This window comes from Argentina silus, assembly GCF_951799395.1.
Source record: "Argentina silus genome assembly, chromosome: Y".
NCBI classification, from domain to species: domain Eukaryota; kingdom Metazoa; phylum Chordata; class Actinopteri; order Argentiniformes; family Argentinidae; genus Argentina; species Argentina silus.
This window is the reverse complement of record NC_139654.1, coordinates 35,192,105-35,213,663: the sequence shown is the minus strand read 5'-3', so window position 1 is coordinate 35,213,663 and position 21,559 is coordinate 35,192,105. Positions and strand designations below refer to the sequence as shown.

Sequence of the window (21,559 nt, the reverse complement as noted above, 5' to 3'; positions counted from 1 at the left end):
ATGTGATTTCTCTGTTCAGGAAACTTTCACATCAATAATGAAAGTATTTGTGCACTTCCAAACTCTCAGTATGTCTTCACACACTATGCAGCTCATATCTTATCAGTAAACACAGGTGGGACAAGTTTTTTTCTGGTTTTGAGAGGAAGCGTTTTCTCTTTCTAAGTCATGTCACTGGAGTGTAAACCCGAAACAAGGCACACGCTGGTGCATGTGGCTTTAACACCACCACCTGTGTCCAAGCTACTGGTAGTTAAATGTAGTAGTTAAATGGGCCTGGTGATGTCAGGCTTCAGCTTTACAAGCAATGGACAATGTCCTCAATGGCGGAGGGACAACAAATGGGTGGGGGTTGGTAGTTAACTATGTGAGGTAATCCTGTAAAGGTAATGCATAATATTACATAGGCTTATCTCTAACACTATTAGAGAACAACAGGCCAAAGGCTTGAATCAGTGTTCCAAATTCAAATCAAAACCATGCCATTAGGCTGATTCTGAGATCTTCCTACATCAAATTTGTCTTATGGATCAAAGTGCAGAGCATTTGCATGGGGATCAAACAGAAGGAGAGGGCATTCGAAATTGGATTAAAACTCCCATTAATGTTTCCTGTGAACACTGAGAAAGCAAGACTCAAATGCTCAGTTGTTTCTTACGTATTGCAATAACAAATAGGCCTAGTTCACAAAAACAAATGCCGAGCCAATTTATTCTAAGTAATAAGAACATTGTCCTGGTTAACTTATGGTTAAGGTATGATAGACAATAATAGAAACAATGAACGTCTTATTTGAAAATGTTATATTACAATGTTATTTTAGCAGCTCCATGTTTCCACAGAGCAGCGAAACATTGTTGCAGCCTCTCTCATTGGCCATGTGGAGCAAGACTGCAGGGGCTTAGTAATGGCAGTGTGTGCTGCTGTAGCTGGCACTGCTGCAAGGTTTTCTTCTAATCATGTCTGCCAGCTTCCTGGTCTTGGAGCTCCACACGCCGCTGGTGATGCCCACCACCAGAGACATTTTATTTATTTAACCTTTATTTATACTGGGGAAACACTCTGAGACTAAGACCTCTTTGTGCACCCTGTCCACAATATTTACACAATAACAAAACAACACGTAAAAAATACAACACAGTTTAATACATCATATAAAGCCACAATATTAGGAGAAACAATCACATCTTTCACAAAGGAGGTCCTCAATTAACACCCGAAATTGCCCAGAACATCCAACTGAATTTTTTTCTGGATATTGTTCCAGCAGGTAGGTGCACCATAACTAAAAGCAGATTCACCCAATTTGGTGGAGACCCGGGGAACCTCAAGAGTTAACCCATTCTGAGAATGGGTTAGGTAATTAATGTCCTTGAATTGTTATAATGAGGTTAGGTAAGCCAGGAGTTTATGCAGTAAGACTTTATAGACAAAAAGGGAGTAATAAAGAGATCTACGGGATTTTAACAAGGTACAGCCAACCTTTTGATAAAGAATGCAATGATGAGTATTAAAGCTGTGATAAAGCAAAGGGCACTATGGTAGATGGCATCCAAAGGTTTAAGAGTAGTGGCTGCTGCATTTTGGTAGATGATATCACCATAATTAAGTACTGGCATGAAAGTTGATTACACAACTGCTGTTCAGGGAAAGGCACAATCTATTCCTATAAAAAGAAGCCCACCTTAAATTTTAGCTTTTTAACAAGCTCCTCTGTATGTTTTCTTTGTCAAACCAAATGCCCAGGTATTTATAAGCAGGGACAAGCTCAATGCGGGCACCACCCAAAGTACATATGCATAAATCAGATACATTTTTCTGTGATTTGATAAATAACATTTTGTTTTTCCAGCATTAAGCACCAACCTCAGCCCAACAAATGCTCTCTGCAGGACAGTGAATGCAGACTGTAGGTCAGAAAGAGCCTGGTCAGTCGTGGGGGCAATAGCATATACAACAGTGTCATTGGCATTATTTACAGATAATCCAATATTGTTGATGTAAATAGTAAAAAGAACCGGACCAAGAATTTATCCTTGTGGAACACCCTTCGTTATGTCCAGAAAACCTGATTTAACACCATTAGTTAAGACACACTGTGTTCTGTCCATTAAATAATTTTCAAACCATCTACATGAAGCCTGATCCAGGCCTATTTCAGACAACCTCTGAATGAGTAGATAATGGTCGACTGTATCGAATGCCTTGGAGAGATCTATAAACAGCACAATGTTTTTTCTGATCTAGGCAATTTAACACATCAAGTGTAGCCGCTGAGACTGTGCTATGACCAGGTCTAAAGCCAGATTAGTGAACATTTAGAATAGAATGCGAAGATAAAAAGGTGCTTAGCTGGGGGTTGACCAGGGACTCAAATACTTTAGAAAGGCAACGTAGCTTCGGGGGCTGCCTTCCAAACCTTAGGGACAGTACCTGAGATATCAGTCAGATTAAAAATATATGTCAATGACTTGGTAATCAAGGGGGCCGAAAGCTGCAATAGGCCTGGATCAAGCAGACCAGCCCCAATGGATTTTACATCAATTTTAAGCAGGGCATCAAGTAGAAAATGGTTGAAATGAAAACTCGCTAGTAGATGACTCACATCGAGCCAACTGGGGGCTGGGAGATGGGAGCGTAGTCGACCGTCTGACCAGGGTCAGTCAAACCACCATTTCTCTCAAATAAAAAGCCTGCTGAGATAAAATGCTGGTTAAAGGAATTACTTATCAATTTTCTCTGTAATGGGGCCAGAGTCTGACAAAACTTTTTTAGGTAGGGATGAAAAGGAATTTCCACGCTTCAGGGCATTCATTGTTTTCCAAAATTGTGTAGGATCACCAGCAGAATCCGAGATAGTAAGTCTCATCTTGAAGATCTTCAGCATGAACACCGCTACAGTGGGCACCAGCGCCTCCAGGGAGTAGTCCTCGTTCTTGCACCCAGGGAAAGACACACACTTGCCCTCCAAACTTCCAATAATCCATGTTTAGCCTCTCATAGAAATAGCAGATGATGACGACAGATGGCTGGGACTGTGTACAGGATGGAATAGATGCCGATTTTCACCATGAGCTTCTCCAGCTTCTGTGTTGGTGCCCTCAGTTTTCACGACTTTGCGGACGTGGAAGAGGGCCATGTATCCTGTGAGGTGCCGATGACCAGATAACAGGAGAGGGGGATGAGGACGAAGCCACTGAGTGCGCCCACGCCCATGCTGCCTACGTAGCACAGCCCTGTCAACTCATCCCCAGCGACCTTCCTCATGGTGAGGATGACGATGGTCTTTAAAGCAGGGATGCCCCACGCTGCCATGTGGAAGTAGTTGCTGCGCCTCATGGCCCCACTTCTCCCCTGTGACCAGGAACCAGGTGAAAGTGAGGATGACCCACCAGATGGAGCTGGTCATGGGTTCTTGCAGGACCCCAGGATGGCTGATCCACACCCGGTGCCACTGCCTGGTTGCCTGGGACACGCAGGGACTGGGAGCATTCCCTCTCCTTTCTTGGTCTCTGTCTTGGTGTCGTTCTCAGGAGCCTCCATGCACAATGCATTGGGGTCATTCCTGGTCGGGAGCTTAGAACAGTCCAGTGAGTCAGGCCATGCACAGTTGAACTTCTCTGTGATGGGGGAAAACTTAAGCCTGGCTTGCTCACACAGGTCTGCAGGCAGGGATAGAGGTGGACACTTTATCCGTGCACATGGGGCATAGAGGGTGCATGGGGGGGGAGAAAAAAAAAAAAAGTAGCTGAACATCGCATCCATACTCCACCAGCAGGGCAAACTCATTCAGCTTGATTGCAGCCTCCTTCTGATTGTCATGGTCCATAAAATTGGGCATCCTAGTCATATTGTACCCAATCCCCTGGCACATGGGAATAATGATGGGTTTGCATTTTGCTGGTCTGCCTCGTTCCATGTCAGACTCCCATATTCAAGCTGGAGGCAGCAATCACCAGCTGACACAGAGAAATCACAATTTTTAAAGGAGACCCCACCATACTGATTTTCAGTCATGTTTTCTAGCAGTGCAAAAGAGGTTGTTCTGTAATAAATGTCCAGACAAAAAATACAAATTCAGGTGGGTAACACACTAATTTCCCATTGTCATCGAGGCTCAAAAAGTTGCTTTATCCTTACAAATGCATTTCCAGCAGCACTCAACGCAAATGCTGGTTCAGTCAAGACACTTAAGCCGTAAATGTAAGCATTTTTTGTTTAATGAATGTACAATTAGATTTGGCGTAACGGATAGTTCCACTCTGATATAGCTCCCCGCTTGAATTAAACAATATTGAAATACAAATAGTGGGGAGACCATGAAAATCAAACCCCCCTGTAATAATGTCCGTTGTACACAGAGGCAGACGCAGTATGTCGGTGAGGGATTTTGTCCCGTTTATTAGCATATACATAGCATATATATATAGCATATATATAGTCTTGGCTTTTCAGCCCGTCTCAACGCTTTCGCAACTTTCCAGTCGTCGTCTCGGGAAAACCTCCTCTCGTTCCCAGCCCCTCTACTGAAATGACAAAGGCACACACATGTTAAGCACTAGCTAACGAGGCTTCATTTTCCACAGGTGTGCAACGAAGCCTCGCCGACACAACCCTGTCCACGGTCCTGTAGCTCCCTCTACAGGCCGAACGCTGCATGTCCCCCCACATACCCCCACCGCCCGACACAGGCCGGGGACCCGACGGCCGACAACCTACTCCCCCCCCCCTGCACGGGAGAGGAAGTCTGCCACGACCATCTGCGCCCCCGGTCTGTGCACGACCGAAAAGTTGAAGGGCTGCAACGCGAGGTACCACCGGGTGATCCTCGCGTTCACATCCTTCATGCGGTGGAGCCACTGGAGGGGAGCATGGTCGGAGTAGAGGGTGTAAAGCGCGGAGTAAAGCGCGACCCAGCAGGTAGTAGCGGAGGGCGCCGACCGCCCACTTGATGGCCAGGCACTCCTTCTCCACCGTGCTGTACCGGCCCTCCCTCTCCAAAAGCTTGCGGCTCAGGTACAGCACCGGCCGGTCAGCCCCCTCCACGCGCTGGGTCAGCACTGCTCCCAGCCCTCTATCCGACGCGTCCGTCTGTAGGGAGAAAGGGAGGTTAAAATCAGGCGCATACAGGACCGTTTCTCCACAAAGAGCTCCCTTAAGGGCCTCGAACGACCCCTGGCACTGGCCCGACCATTGGACCGGATCCGGGGCACCCTTCCGGGTGAGGTCCGTCAAGGGACTGGCCAGCTCTGAAAACCCTGGCACGAACTGCCGGTAATAGCCAGCCAGCCCCAGGAAGGCCCTCACGTCTTTCTTCGTCTTGGGCCGAGGAGAGGCGGCGATGGCCGCAGTCTTTTCAATCTGCGGCCGCACCTCCCCCCGACCCAAGTGGTACCCCAGATACCGGATCTCCCTCCGCCCGATCACGCACTTTTTCGGGTTGGCCGTCAGCCCCGCCTGCCTCAGGGACCGCAGAACAGCAGCCACACTCTGCACATGCTGCGCCCAGGTGTCACTGTGAATGACAATGTCATCCAGGTAGGCCGCAGCATAGGCAGAGTGCAGCCGCAGAATACGGTCCATGAGGCGCTGAAAATTGGCTGGGGCTCCGAACAACCCGAAAGGGAGCACTGTGAACTGGAACAGCCCGAGCGGAGTGGAGAATGCCGTTTTCTCCCGGGATACCGGCGAGAGTGGAATCTGCCAGTATCCCTTCGTGCAATCCAATGTCGTGAAGTACTTGGCCGTACCAAGCCGGTCCAAGAGCTCGTCAACCCGGGGCATCGGATACGCATCGAACTTGAAGACCGCATTAACCCGTCTATAATCCACACAGAACCGTATAGACCCATCTGGCTTGTTGACAAGCACGATGTGGCTACACCAGTCACTGCGGGACTCCTCGACCACACCCAGCTCCAGCATGGCTTCCAACTCCCTGCACACAATGTCTCGTTTGTGCACCTGCAACCTATAGGGACGCGTGCGCACCGTTAAACCCGGCTGCGTTTCTATATGGTGGTCGATGAGCGTAGTCCGACCGGGCAGGGGAGAGAACACGTCGGCGAACGTAGCCTGCAAATCTGCAACGTCCGTGCTGGAGGTGGGTAACAGTACGAGCACCTTGTCTCCCGGTGTAAATTCTCGTAGGGTAGTTCCCCTGTCGTATAGGCGTTTCTGACGCTCCTGGGCTTGCAGCAAATGCTCGCGTGAGATAACCTCTAGGGCGTGGAGCTTTGTGCGCAAGTCCAGGACGTATTGGATCTCACTTTTACCCTTCCTCCCAATTTTCTTTAAGAAGGTTTAGGACACCCCGGGGCTTACGCCCGTAGAGTAATTCAAACGGGGAAAACCCGGTGGAAGCTTGGGGGACTTCCCGTACCGCAAACAACAGGGGATCTAGCCATTTATGCCAATTCCGACTATCCTCGTGTACAAACTTCCGGATCATTGACTTCAAGGTCCGATTGAACCGCTCACAAAGGCCATCAGTGGCCGGGTGGTAAACACTGGTTCGAATCGCCTTGATGTTTAACAAGCCATACAGTTCCTTGAGGGTGCGTGACATAAAATTAGTGCCCTGATCGGTGAGAATCTCTTTCGGGATTCCCACGCGGGAGATTACTTGAAACAATGCCTGCGCTACACTCCTGGCAGAGATATTGCGCAGCGGTATTGCCTCGGGGTATCGGGTGGCGTAATCTATCAAGACCAACACAAATCGATATCCCTGTGTACTCCGATCAAATGGCCCGATAATATCCATCGCAATGCGGTCGAATGGGTTCTCGACCAATGGTAAGGGCCGCAAGGGGGCCCCGTGGGATGACCGGGGGATTTACCAACTGACATTCACGACAAGAAGCGCACCACCTACGCACCTCTGCCCGAATTCCCGGCCAATAAAATCGAGCCATTATACGGTTCAGTGTTTTATCATACCCGAAATGGCCCGCCATGGGGTTGAAATGAGCCGCCTGGAAGACCATTTCGCGGCGGCTGCGGGGAACCAACAACTGGGTTACTTCCTCCTGACTATGTGAGTCACGACTTACTCTATATAACCTGTCGCTGATAATCGCAAAATAGGGGTGGGTGCGCACTGTGTCTGGCCGTACCAAAGTACCATCAATTGCTATCACTTGGTCATAGGCCGATCGTAGGGTCTCGTCACGAGACTGCTCGAGGGGGAAGTCGCCTAGCAGCGGATAGTTCGGCGGGGAAATCTCGGGGTGAGGCGCCCCCGCCGGCTCCGGCTCCCCGGCAGTGTCGCGAGGCGCCGCCTCAGCACAGAGCACATTACACGCCTCACACCTCCCTCGCTGTCGTGCACGCATCCCGGTAGCCCTCTTTACCGCTTGAGGAAACCCCTCCCAATCTGCACCTAGATTCAGGGGATGCGTGAGGTGTGTACACTATGTTTTTTTCCCTCATAATAAATTTCGATAGCGACCACCGGATATTCGTGAACGTCCCCATGCACACACTTCACCAACACCCTCGACGCCTTCAACAATGCCCCCGGCCGAACCAGGCGCTCCTGGATCATGGACTGCATGCAGCCCAAATCCAAGAACGCCTGGTGCGTATCATGCTGTATCCTTACCGGAACACGATACGCCGCTCCAAGTCCGGGGGGAGGGCCCGGTATGTCGCCGATGCGGACGACCTGCCCCACCTCCATCGCCGGGCACTCGGCCTGCACATGGCCCGGCCGTCCGCATCGCCAACACCCCCCCCCTGTTGCTCGGGGTGCTACCTGTGGGGCCAGGGTTGGCTCTGGACGGGTGCGCCCCTGCCATCTCGTCCTCGGGGCGGGCGCCGGCCTTTCCCCTTCCGGTCCCTCGGCTCCTCCTGGGGTTGGTCGTTGCAGCCCCCGCGGTGGGAGGGAGAGATGGTCCTCCGCTAATCCCACGGTGGTCTTGAGATCCTGGGGGCGGTGGTACTGGACCCAGGCGGCGGTTCGGGCCGGGAGCACCGTGAGGAACTGTTCCAGGACTACCCGGTACCCGACCTCCTCCGCCGAGTTGTTCCCTGGGTCCAGCCACTGCCACGCGCTGTCCCGCAGCCGCTGGGCGTAGGCGAAGGGCCGGCTCCCCTCTTCCATAGTCAGGGCCCGAAACCGGCGACGGTGCTCCTCCGGTGTGAGGCCCAGGCGGTCCCGAATTGCCCAGGCCAGGGACGGGTAGTCCCGTTGGGCGGCCGCTGGTAGACTGTGGGCCGCGAGCTGCGCCTCCCCTGACAGGAGGGGCAGCAGATGGTAGGCCCACTCTCCGTCCGGCCACCCCGAGATCCTCGCCGTCCCCTCAAACACCACGAGGAACCACAGGTGTGCAACGAAGCCTCGCCGACACAACCCTGGCCACGGTCCTGTAGCTCCCTCTACAGGCCGAACGCTGCATGTCCCCCCACACCCCCTTAGGTAGGTAAGAGCTAAACTGCAGGTGAAAGCTGGGATGGTGGTGGGAAACTCACGAACGGGCAGCATGAACGACTGCTCAAGCTATAGTGGAACTAACATGAACCGGCTCTTATAGCCTGTCCCATGAACATGACATGAGCAAAAGTGAGAACAGCTGCGTCGTCCTTCCCCATGCCTTACTGAACCTGCGTGATACTTCAATTCAGTCAGGACACTTAAGTCGTAGATTAAAATGTTTTTAGTTATATAGTACAGTTATATAGTGTAAACAACATTATAATACAATATACATAGCGGGGAGCCCATAAACTTCTAACCCCCAAAACAGCAGAACCATCCAATATCACTCGACTATGTGTCCGATCTAAGCCAATACCTGCTTAGCAGGGTGACCCACCCGGTTTCCCCTGTACACATGTGCAGGGACGGGCTTGACCAACCTGGATTCTGTAGTCTTGCTGCCCCATTCACATGCATGTACAGCCTTGGAACACAACATAGTCTAGATCTTACCAGTCTAACCATAGCTGAAAGGGGGAAAAGCATTACAGGCTGCATCCAGGCACATTGAGCAGGATAATAACTAATTTGGTTCAGAGCTTTGTGCGAGTTAAGACCCCCAAAACAAATAGAAGAGCTGCAACTCGCAACTCAAACACACACGTCTGTAAGAAGGACTAGCACAACTCGGACAACAACATAAGTGCAAAGACAGCGAGTGCAGCGTAAACATGCCGTCTCCCGCAAGGATATAGCGCCCCTAAAAGAGAATGGAGAACATCATGTAAAAGAAGCAAAAAGTTATATCCTGAAGTTAACATGACATACTGTGACTTGTGAAACAGCGCTGTGTTTCCGATGTTTATATACCCACCGTTAGAAGAAACAGATTTATTAATATACGCAAATAACTGACTACAAAGCGAAGCTACCCAAGTTAAAACACGCTGGTCCGTATTGACATAGCCAAACGATAAGAATTTACCTGCATGCAGACTCACAAGCAAATATTTCTTCAAATCGTTAGGCTAAACGCCTACTACTGTAGTGGTAGCCAAACTGAGTACTGGGACCGGTAGTTGTTATTATCAGTCTTGTTAAGACTCCTAAAACAAACTCCAAGCAGATGCAACTCACCGTAGTTCATCAATAAAACCAACAGTGTAATTAGTGGCTTGCAGCAAGTCCACTATTGAATTGGTCACTAGTATAATTCCAAAATCTCCAATTCGGTAAAGTAACTCCTCTTACGGCACCCACCCAATGACATAATCTACTGAACTGTGCCCTAAGACTACTAATTACAGTACTTAAAAGGGGGAAAAAAACGATGTCAAAAATGTTTACACCGTCCTGAACTAAGCCTACAGCCCTGGCGCCAAGTCAGACAGCTCCTGCAAGTGCAGGATTTAAGCCATCCGACCTAATAACCTGCAACACACATGAAAGCATAGAAAACGCAGTCGCCGACTAAGTTAAACAATAAAGCATCTCAAGCCTACATGTAAACGCGTAACCTTGAATACTGACTGTGCTACATAAACGTGCAATTCTCTACTGGAACACTCTTGTTAATGAAGCTAGCTCCTAAGTTACTTCTATTGTTGAATCTAGACACCAATCACAACAACTATAAAAAGAACCCCAAAACTTAACTTATACTACACCACATGAGCTAAGACATAAAGAAGCCCTTATACTATTCGCTACGTACTTCCCAACTGGTACACACGTGCCAGTTACATGTAAACACGCAGAACTCAACCTGCAAGAGCATGAGAAAATAATGTTTAACTTCCCTATTCACTGATGGGATCGCGGGCACTTGGCAGGAATGTTTCGCTGGAAGGCAGAGGCGACCTTCTTGTCAGCCATCCCGAGAAAAGGAAAATCTGTGTCCGATCATCATAACGAACCGATGAGGGACGCGAAACTCCAGGTCAAATAACATCAAGAATGCACCCGTGGGCCAAATCAAAACGTCCAACTAGTTGGCAGCTAGCGATGTTGTACGCCAGTACTGGTAAAAACACAATACAACAGAGATTCCATCGAGATGTATGAGATACAAGACAGTAGAGAAATTGTGAGTAATCCAAGATGGCGACGTCCAATGGTTGAGGCCACAACAGTTCTCACACACGTAAAGCAACAATGATCCACTCGGAACACTCCCGTCATTCCGTAGAAGCAATCACGCTTGCAGTGAAAACTCATTGATCAAAAGGCAAAACTAGTAGCAGAAATCTCCTGCTAATCAATATTAGGATAGTCAATCCTAATATGATCACCCGGTTAAAAAGAAAACAAAGTAGGACGGAAATACAACCAAGTTGGATAGCATACTCTCACAAGTGTATGACGAAGTTACCTAACAAGAACCCTAACCAGATGACGGTAACAGTAAGCTCAAACAACGGACAGCGTGAACTACTGCTCAGCTATGGTGGAACTAACATGAACTGGCTCTTATAGCCTGTCCCATGAACATGGACTTGATCAGCAAAAGTGAGAACAGCTGTCTGTCCCTGATGGCCAGCTGCGTTCTCCTTGCCGTGCCTTACTGAACCTGCGTGATACTTCAATACAAATACAGCATGAAGGGCTGCATTAAAAATATATAATGATTCTCCGCTTCCGAAATTATGCAGAAATGTCTTTAAAGTTGAAGACTCCGAACTTCGAACACCATAGTGATCAATGTATGAAATGGCATTCACATTGAAAAGAGTAAATAACGATGATGAAGAAAATAATGTTTTACCGAAAAAAGGTGTTTTGTCGTCATCCTTGATCCATTGACCTGATCAAATGGAAGGAACTTAGGCAGATGTTTCCAATGATTTGCAGTGTATCAGCTGTGTTCTGTGAACGACAATAGTGGAACTCTGCCCACTTGGGTTAGGGTTAGGTTACTGTCGGGCCACAGTAAAGGGCCAAGAACACTTTGTATGACACCCCTCATGGTTGAAACTCACTTGATTCATATTCTAGAAGTGTTGTCGAGTACAGTGGCAGTAAAAATCATGTGTAGCCTGGGAAAATAGTTTGTGTACAGTCCATTATGTGTTCCCTGTGCAATCTAGACGAGGCACTTTGAACTGTTGGGCCACAGTAAACGGCCAAGAGTACTTTGTATGTAACTGTAAGCATATATAATAATGTCAGTTTCCATGTGAAGGTTTGGCTGAGACTTTTGGCTATATTTTGTTAATAGCAAAGCATATACAGTATATTAGTGCAAGAACGGTCAAATCGAATGGACATTTGTGTACACTCCATTATATGTGCCCTATGTAAAATGACATGTAATGACATTATAATGATCCAAATTACTTTTTTGAAATTGTACATACTTTCTGTTTCGTAATATTTCCTTAATTCATGAAAAATGTAATTAAGTATTGCGATCCCATCACTTTTATTTTGAAGCCGCAAAAACGAAACCGGAAGTCTTATTGTCGGAATGTGCCGGTTATTGTCGTTCAGAGAACACAGCATTGTGTATCTCCACCGTACCGGACTACAACTCTCCATCCCTCGCCTGAGAACGCTTAACTTTATGTTCAGGGAGGGCTACCCAATGTGAGGGTGGGCATTTTGTGACACTTGCATCTCGCACCGCCCACAATAACTAACCTGAGAATTGTCTTCAAATTATAGTAATCACATTTCGAGAACGGCTTTGGGACCTGTCCTGAGGCTAGGAACAACTTTAAACTTGGAATTTAAGTGAGTGATGATAGGCCCGCAATCCTTACTGATTTCTGCATATTGCTTATTGCTTATGATATTACATTTGGGATTGAGTGAGTGGTGAAGCCTGTTCTCCAGTCTAGGTAAATTAGTTTAATCTTGTTTAAAGTCAGTGTGCTGTTGGTAGCTTGTGTATTTTGCTGTGGCTATCCTGCCTTAAGCTCAGGAACCAGTTTCTATTGGAAGCCAGCTGTTTGACGTCAATTGCTGTGAAGTGCTGTCAATCTCCAGTGGGAGGGCCTGACACTATCCTACAAGGTATTTAACCCCTGCTCACCTTGGACCAGGACTAATACATTTGGGATTGAGTGAGTGGTGAAGCCTGTTCTCCAGTCTAAGTAAATTAGTTTAATCTTGTTTGTGAGTGGTGAAACCTGTCTGGTCGTTAACTGATCGTCAGGTGGGAGGAGCTGCTACCCTGCTAGTCATCTCGCACCACCCACAATGACTAACCTGAGAATTGTTTTCAAATTATAGTAATCACATTTCGAGAATGGTTTTGGGACCTGTCCTGAGGCTGGAAACAACTTTAAACTTGGAATTTAAGTGAGTTATGATAGGCCCGCAATCCTTACATTACATTTGGGATTGAGTGAGTGGTGAAGCCTGTCTGGTCATTAACTGATCGTCAGGTGGGAGGGGCTGTTACCCTGCTAGTCATCAGCGATAACAGAGCGACAGCCTCCTGACACGAAGACGCTTGACACAAAGGCGAAGGAGTCAATCTGTGGAGTGCATCGAGGAAGGCCTGAGAGGAAGGCCAAACTACTAAGTATTTTTATTCTATTAGTTTGTTTTTTCACTACTCTGAGTGTACTGAGTGCTACCGACATCTTGTATTGCCCACAAACCCTCAATCTCTATACCGGCAAATATCATAATGTGCTTCCTCCCCATTCCTGTTGTTTCATCCATCAGGAGGACACATCGACGCTACACCCCCACTCACAACCCTTCCAATCTAATCTACCCACCATGCTCAACTGACCACGACCTCACTGTCGCGGGAGGACTTTGGAACTGCCAGTCAGCGGTCCAGAAAGCAGAGGCTATCTTGGCTTATGCCTACTTCATGTCCCCCCTCCACTTCCTTGCTCTCACAGAGATATGGATTACACTGGATAACACAGCTACTCCTGCAGTCCTCTCTGATGCCTACTCCTTTTCTCATTCCCCTAGACTCTCTGGTCGAGGAGGAGAAACAGGACTCCTCATCTCGCCTAAGTGGTCACATAATGCCCTTCCCCTGTCACACCTGTCCATATTCACCTTCGAATTCCATGCTGTTTCTGTCTCCTCCCCTGTCAAACTTCACATTGCTGTAATCTATTGTCCACCAGGTCAGCTTGGCCACTTCTTCGATGAGATGGATGTCCTTCTCAGCTTCTTCCCTGAGGACGGCACACTGCTCACACTACTGGGTGACTTCAACATCCAGTCGGAGAAGCTTCACTCGTCTGGAGCACTTGACCTTCTCTCCTCCTTCGGCCTTACCCTGTCCCACTCTCCTCTGACTCATAAGGCAATCAGCTCGACCTTGTCTTCACCAGATCCTCCCAAACCTCCAACCTTACTGTTACCCCTCTTCCGGTTTCTCATCATCATTTTGTATCCTTCTCCCTTCCTCTCAAATCCTCCCCCTCCCAGTCAGTCTCTACCCACACTGTATCCTCTCATCGCAACCTGCGTACCCTCTTACTCACCACTCTCTCTTTCTCTGTCTTATCCGCCCTACCCTCTGTTGAATCCTTCTCCCTTCTGTCCACTGATGCAGCCTCATCCACCCTCCTGTCCACTCTTTCCTCATCCTTCGACTCTCTCTGTCCACAGACCTCAAGGCCGGCAAGATCCTCTCCACGAGCTCCCTGGCTGGCTAAAACTTGTAACCTGCAAGCTTGTAGAATAGGGCTCCAGGCAGCTGAGAGGAAATGGAGAAAAACTGGCCTCCCTGATGACCTAGACCATTATCTCTCTCTCCTCCTCAACTACACCTCATCTGCATCAGCTGCTAAAGCTTCTTACTACCATTCCAAAATTCAATCCTCTGCCTCTGACCCAAGGAAACTGTTCTCCACATTCTCCTCACTCCTCAACCCACCTCCTCCCCCTCTTCCCTCCTCTCTGTCTGCCGATGACTTTGTCACCTACTTTGAAAAGAAGGTTGATGACATTAGCAGCTCTTTCCCTCTACCTCTCACCAACACTGCTACCTCTCCTATCAAACCCCCTGCACTACACCCGGTCTCTGGTTTATCAGATTTTTCCCCCCTCTCCCCTGATGATGTTTTAAAACTGGTCACATCCAAACGGGCAACCACCTGCCCCCTCGATCCTATCCCCTCCCCCTTTCTCCAATCCATCTCCAAAGACCTCCTTCCGTTCCTTACCACCTTAATCAATTCCCAGCCCACCACCTCAAGCTCAACCTTGACAAGACTGAGCTGCTCTTCCTCCCAGGGAAAGCCTGCCCTCTCCAAGACTTCTCCATCACAGTCGAGAACTCTACTGTGACCTCCTCCCATACACCCAAGAACCTTGGGGTGATCCTTGACAACCACTTATGCTGTGTGGCAAACATCACAGCGACAGCACGCTCCTGTAGATTCTTCCTCTACAACATCAGAAGGATACGTCCATTCCTCACCAGAGAAGCAGCACAACTTTTGGTCCAACTCTTGGCCATTCTCCCCGCCTCCACCATCAGGCCTCTGCAGCTCATCCAGAACGCTGCCGCCCATCTGGTGTTCAATCTCCCCAAATTCTCCCATGTCACTCCCCTCCTCCGCACCCTTCACTGGCTCCCGGTAGCAGCTCGCATCAGATTCAAGACCTTGGTGCGCGCCTACCGGGCGGCAAAGGGAACAGCCCCTCCCTACTTGCAAGCAATGGTCAGCCCCCAAACCCCTGCCCGATCACTCCACTCTTCCACCTCTCCGTGGATGCAGCAGCCGCACTACTCGGGTCACGGCTTTTCACTGTCCTGGCGCCCTGCTGGTGGAGCAGCTTCCCACTGCTGTCATGACTGCAGAGTCACTACCAATCTTCTGCCATAGATTGAAGACCCATCTCTTCAGGCTACATCTTAGCAGTCCCTCTTCACCCCCTCTACCCCCCTGTACAAGTTTCTCTCCTGTTAATAAAAAAAAATCCTTCTTCTAGCATTGTGACTGCCTATGGCCCCTGGTCTGAGCATTGATTACTTTATCTTATGATGACTGATGGATAGATGATTCACTTACTTAAACAAATTTGTTTAGTATTTGTAATACAAGTATTTGTATTTGTTGTAAGTCGCTTTGAATAAAGGCGTCTGCTAAATGCTATAAATGTAATGTAATGTAAATGCATGGTTTCCAAAGACATGCATTGATAATGCAATAGCCTAGGTCAAAATAAATTACACAAATTGCATCTCCCAAAGGTTCAAGGAAGCAGTCAATAAAAGGTCACTATTAAATAGGGAATACATCAGAAATTGCATGTTTTTTGTGGTTAGTGTCTGTTACTATTGCCCACATCAACTTCATACAAATATGGGTGACTCTATTCTTGACCACACTGTAGGTGATTTTTTCACCTCGAAGCTTGAAACTATGTAAGAAATTGACCAAGTGAACCACATATTCACATTGGTAGTTTCACCACCATTTCTGAAAAAAATACCTAGTTTTACTGCCACTAACATTATACATATTCTAACCAAGTAATTTCAGGTGTGAATATGAGTTGGACAGAGCAGCAGGTATGGTAAATTTCGATAGCAAATAAAGAGAGAACATAACAAGTAAGACAGGACAAAGAGGCCAAGAGTGAGGTACGGGAAATTGAGAAAACCAATTATAAACATTCCACACAGGACAGGACAAAGAGGCCAAAAGTGAGTTATGAAAACCAATTATAAATGTTCCATAAGAAAACAGGTTGACATAGAGAGGGAGTAAAATCAAGAGATAACCAGATGTTGATTTATGGAGGGAGTGATGTCAAGAGGTGCTTAGAAGTTGGTGCATGAAAGGAGCAGAGCCAGGGGTACCAAGTACTAGAAATATTTTAACAGGAACAGTACTAATCAGTACCAAGGATGATGTAATCTTCTTTTTGATAATTACAATGAGCTCAGCACCAATATTGTAGCAACCCGAGAACTGTCTTTAGAAATGGGAGGGGAAACCAAGCCGTGACGAGGTATAGGAACTGGGTGAATGATATTGGTGGCGAACAGCCAGGAAGTGTAAATGATTTGTATATGAGGGATGGAACCTAAATTTGAATTGTATAAACATGGTGTGCTGAGGAACAAGCGGGGGATGCTTCGCAAACCACCTCAGCTTTTGTTACTTGTAATAAAAGTCTCTGAATAAACCATCAGCTCTAATCTTTGGCATTTTATTTTTGACATTTTTGACATATTTTTTGACAAGTATTTTAATTTAGAATTCCACCACGCAGGTTTTCATTTGCATATGTGAACAGGGCCAAACCCTGAATCCTCTGGCTGACATTAGCTTTTTTCTATAATGCTTTCTTATCTGACAAATAGGTAAATGTAAGCATTTAAGCCATTCTACCCCTGGTGTTACAAAGTGGTTCTCTATCAGATTTGGCATTTGGTAAAAGAAAAAACCTTGCCTTCAAGTTCAAATTGGGTCTGATCATCTAGCTGGAGAGGAAGTGCCTCCTGATGTCATCTTGCTCTGTGTCAGGATGCAGCCTTTTGTGAATCAAGTGTGATACTTAAGAATATTGTCACCTCCATCACTGTTTATCTTATGCACAAAAATGTTTAACATTTCAGGCATGATGCAAATTTAGATGGCCTAACAGTCAGAGAAGCTTGTGATCTGCATACACGAGGAACAATTGGAGCCCATTTGAAAAAACAGGTCTATGAAAAACATCAAGAGTTTGGCTGACAAAGTCATAGAGGCACAGTGATTTGAATGATCTGCACAATTTGAATTCAGAGTTGAATAGAGAGTCTCTCTCTACTCTCTCTCTGTCTCTCTCAACAAAACCATAACTACCCTGTGGAGAACAATGGGAATGCTTGGCACAGCTTGGGTTGACATTACTATCCCAGAGAAGCTGGCTGTCTGAGGTTGTTATGGGTGTAATAAGTGACACCTCTCACAGCGTACATCCGGACCAGCATGGTGCTTTTAACAAGTAGCACAATGGCATATTGTTGAAGGTTTCATTTGTGTTGTGTGTGTTGTACTGTGTCAGCCATGAAATGTTTGAGCACAAATCTCCATTACCTTAATAACCTTATCTTTATTAAAGCAATAAGTTGTCTAACTCAGTGAGTCCAAAGTTCATTTGTATGCACGATTGCACTATTATTGTGTTGAAACAAATTCTTTCATCATCATAACCCATCTGTATTCTCCATCTGACAGTGATGCGGAGAGATCATGTTTTTTACAGCTCCAGTGACATGTAGACAAAATTAACGAGAGGATGGCTATTCCTCATCCTCTCTCTCCATCAAAGGGGACTGAAACACAGGCCCATAACGAGGCACAGCCATTCAAATGCAGCACTCTTCCAAGGCAAGGGACTTGGGTAGCATGGACAGGCTCCTCAGAAATATGCATGAATTTGAGGTGGAAATTCTTCCAAGGAAAGCAAATCTTTTGGGAGATTTAAAAAACAAATATTGTCTCAGTTCTATACGAGAGATTAATTAAAAGCCCTCTAGCCCCCAATGTCAAAATATATATATGGTTTCTGATGCTGTCGAGAAATAAGCTTCTACAAACAGGGAGTCTAATCCCAGACCACTGACTCTCATCTGTCCTTTAACCATCTCCAGAGGGAGACGGTAAAATGGCCAAAAAGATTTCCTGGTATTTTTTGTCTGACCCCAGTTTACACAGGCCTCAATTTACCAGGTCACCCGGTTTACACACATCAGTGCAATGCGGGTAAAGTGGGAGGGGAGAGTTGGGGAGTGTTTGAGAGGGGAGAGGTGGGGCACAGGACAGAGTCGAATTCTAACCCTGCATTTCACCTCTATCCCATTTACACAGACCACTGATTGGCTTTTTCCCAGGACCACGGGTAAAAGATTTAGCGGTGTCCCCTACCCCAGGTCAGTTTACACAGACAAACAAAAATTACTAGGGCATGCCTCTGTGTAAACGTGTGACAAAAGGAGGGAGACCTGATGCTGAATAGCTCAATTTGCTTTATTAATTTATTTTTTAAAGCTGAACTTTCTGGGCATACACACATATATATGGCAATACTACTGTGTGGTTGCAGCCATAGTGGAGGGGGAAGGGGGTATTTTGAGTAATTGGGGGGGTTGTTCAGAGGGAATGTGGGGTCAGAGGATTTGGAAGTTTAAAGATAACTCTTTGAGGTGGGATATAGAAGTGTGTAACGAGGTCCTTGAACACAGAGGCGGACTCAGTGGTGGTGATAAGGGAAACCCCGTTTATTTAGACTGTTACTGGCTCTCATCCGTACTCAGGTCCTGGTCGACTTTCCAGTCTCAGCTTTTCAGCTTCCCCCCCCTCTCAAAGCAGAGGCACACGCATCTTAGACCATTTCGTTAACGAGGCTTCATTCGCAACAGGTGCGCAACGAAGCCTCGCTTCCGTAACCCTAGCCACGGTCCTGTAGCTCCCTCTACAGGCCGAACGCTGCATGTCCCCCCACATACCCCCACACGACGGCCGACAGCCTACCCCCCCCCCCCCCCCTGCACGGGAGAGGAAGTCATGCGGTGGAGCCACTGGAGGGGAGCATGGTCGGAATAGAGGGTGAAAGCGCGACCCAGCAGGTAGTAGCGGAGGGCGCCGACCGCCCACTTGATGGCGAGGCACTCCTTCTCCACCGTGCTGTACCGGCCCTCCCTCTCCGACAGTTTGCGGCTCAGGTACAGCATCGGCCGGTCAGCCCCCTCCACCCGCTGGGTCAGCACTGCTCCCAGGCCTCTATCCGATGCGTCCGTCTGTAGGGAGAAAGGGAGGTTAAAATCAGGCGCATACAGGACCGTTTCTCCACAAAGAGCGCCCTTAAGGGCCTCGAACGACCCTGGCACTGGCCCGGCCATTGGACCGGATCCGAGGCACCCTTCCAGGTGAGGTCCTTCAAGAGACTGGCCAGCTCTGAGAAGCCCGGCACGAACTGCCGGTAATAGCCAGCCAGCCCCAGGAACGCCCTCACCTCCTTCTTAGTCTTGGGCCGCGGAGAGGCGGCGATGGCCGCAGGTTGAAACCTGCAACCTGCGGCCACACCTCCCCTCGACCCAAGTGGTACCCCAGATACCGGATCTCCCTCCGCCCGATCACGCACTTCTTCGGGTTGGCCGTCAGCCCCGCCTGCCTCAGGGACCGCAGAACAGCAGCCACACGCTGCATATGCTGCGCCCAGGTGTCACTGTAAATGACAATGTCATCCAGATAGGCAGCAGCATAGGCAGAGTGCGGCCGCAGAATGCGGTCCATGAGGCGCTGGAAAGTGGCTGGGGCCCCGAACAACCCGAAAGGGAGCACCGTGAACTGATACAACCCGAGCGGAGTGGAGAATGCAGTCTTCTCCCGGGATACCGGCGAGAGGGGAAACTGCCAGTATCCCTTCGTGCAATCCAATGTCGTAAAAAACCTGGCCGTGCCAAGCCGGTCCAAGAGCTCGTCAACCCGGGGCATCAGGTAGGCATCGAATTTGAGACCGCATTAACCCTTCTATAATCCACACAGAACCGTATAGACCCATCCGGCTTGTTGACAAGCACGATGGGGCTACACCAGTCACCACGGGACTCCTCGACCACACCCAGCTCCAGCATGGCTTCCAATTCCTTGCACACAATGTCTCGTTTGTGTACCGGCAGCCTATATCACTGCGGATCACCAGCCCCTCACTCTATCTCCCACCGACGTGTGTGCAGCACTGAGCAGGACTAACGCACGCAAGGCTGCTGGTCCTGATGGGATCCCCGGACGCGTCCTCAGGGCCTGCGCTGTGCAGCTGACTAAGGTTTGGACTGACATATTCAACCTGTCCCTAGCCCAAGCAGCTGTCCCCGCGTGCTTCAAAACCACCTCCATCGTGCCGGTGCCAAAACACTCCACTGCAACGAGCTTAAATGACTTCCGACCAGTGGCACTCACGCCCATCATCATGAAGTGCTTCGAGAGGCTGGTCTTAGCTCAACTCAAGACCTGCCTACCACCCACACTGGACCCCTTTCAATTCGCCTACCGGCAGAACAGGAGTACAGAGGATGCCATTTCAACGGCACTTCACTCCGCCCTGTCCCACCTCGACAAGACTAACTCTTATGTGAGAATGCTGTTTATTGACTTCAGCTCAGCATTCAACACCATCATCCCCTCCAAACTGATCTCCAAACTCAGGCAACTGGGCATCAACCCCTCCCTCTGCAACTGGATTCTAGACTTCCTGACCAACAGGCCGCAGTCTGTTAGGCTTCACAACCACACCTCCTCAACCCTCACCCTGAACACCGGCGTTCCACAAGGCTGTGTGCTGAGCCCCCTCCTTTACTCCCTCTTCACCTACGACTGCACACCTGTACATGGCTCAAACACCATTGTTAAGTTTGCAGACGACACAACGGTGATCGGTCTCATCAGCAACAACGATGAGTCGGCCTACAGGGAGGAGGTCCAGCACCTAACAGTGTGGTGCAACGACAATAACCTGGCTCTCAACACCAAGAAGACCAAAGAACTCATTGTGGACTTCAGGAAGTCTAAAGCTGGCGCACACACCCCCATCCTCATCAACGGGACTGAGGTGGAGCGAGTCACCAGCTTCAAGTTTCTGGGTGTCCACATCTCTGAGGACCTCTCCTGGACCCTCAACACCTCCACCCTGATAAAGAAGGCTCACCAGCGTCTCTTCTTCCTGAGGAGACTAAAGAAGGTCCATCTGTCTCCTCAGATCCTGGTGAACTTCTACCGCTGCACCATCAAGAGTATCCTTACCAACTGTGTCACAGTATGGTATGGCAACTGCTCGGCATCGGACCGGAAAGCACTGCAGAGGGTGGTGAAAACTGCCCAACGCATCACCGGTTCCTCACTCCCCTCCATCGAGGCTGTCCAGGGCAAACGATGCTTGCGTAAGGCACGCAGCATCGTCAAGGACATTTCTCACCCCAACCATAGACTTTTCACCCCACTCCCCTCCGGGAGGCGCTACAGGTCTCTCCGCACCCGAACCAGTAGGTTCAGAGGCAGCTTCTTCCCTGCGGCTGTCACCCTACTGAACTTGAACACTGCACCGACCTGACAACCTACTACCCCTGCAACCCCCCCCCCCCCCCTGCAACCCCCCCCCCACCCGGACAATTGCACTACTACTCCCCTCCCCTGCTCTTACTCAATACCATTGCTCTTCTGT

General features: G+C 48.6%; 1 pseudogene across 1 annotated transcript; it reads right to left on the bottom strand.

Annotated features, from left to right (window-relative positions):
* Positions 1-2,722: 2,722 nt before the first annotated feature.
* On the bottom strand, positions 2,723-4,001 carry LOC310824089 (frizzled-9-like; annotated as a pseudogene). Its single transcript has one exon. The product of its transcript is annotated as a frizzled-9-like (transcript).
* Between the last annotated feature and the right edge of the window lie 17,558 nt (positions 4,002-21,559).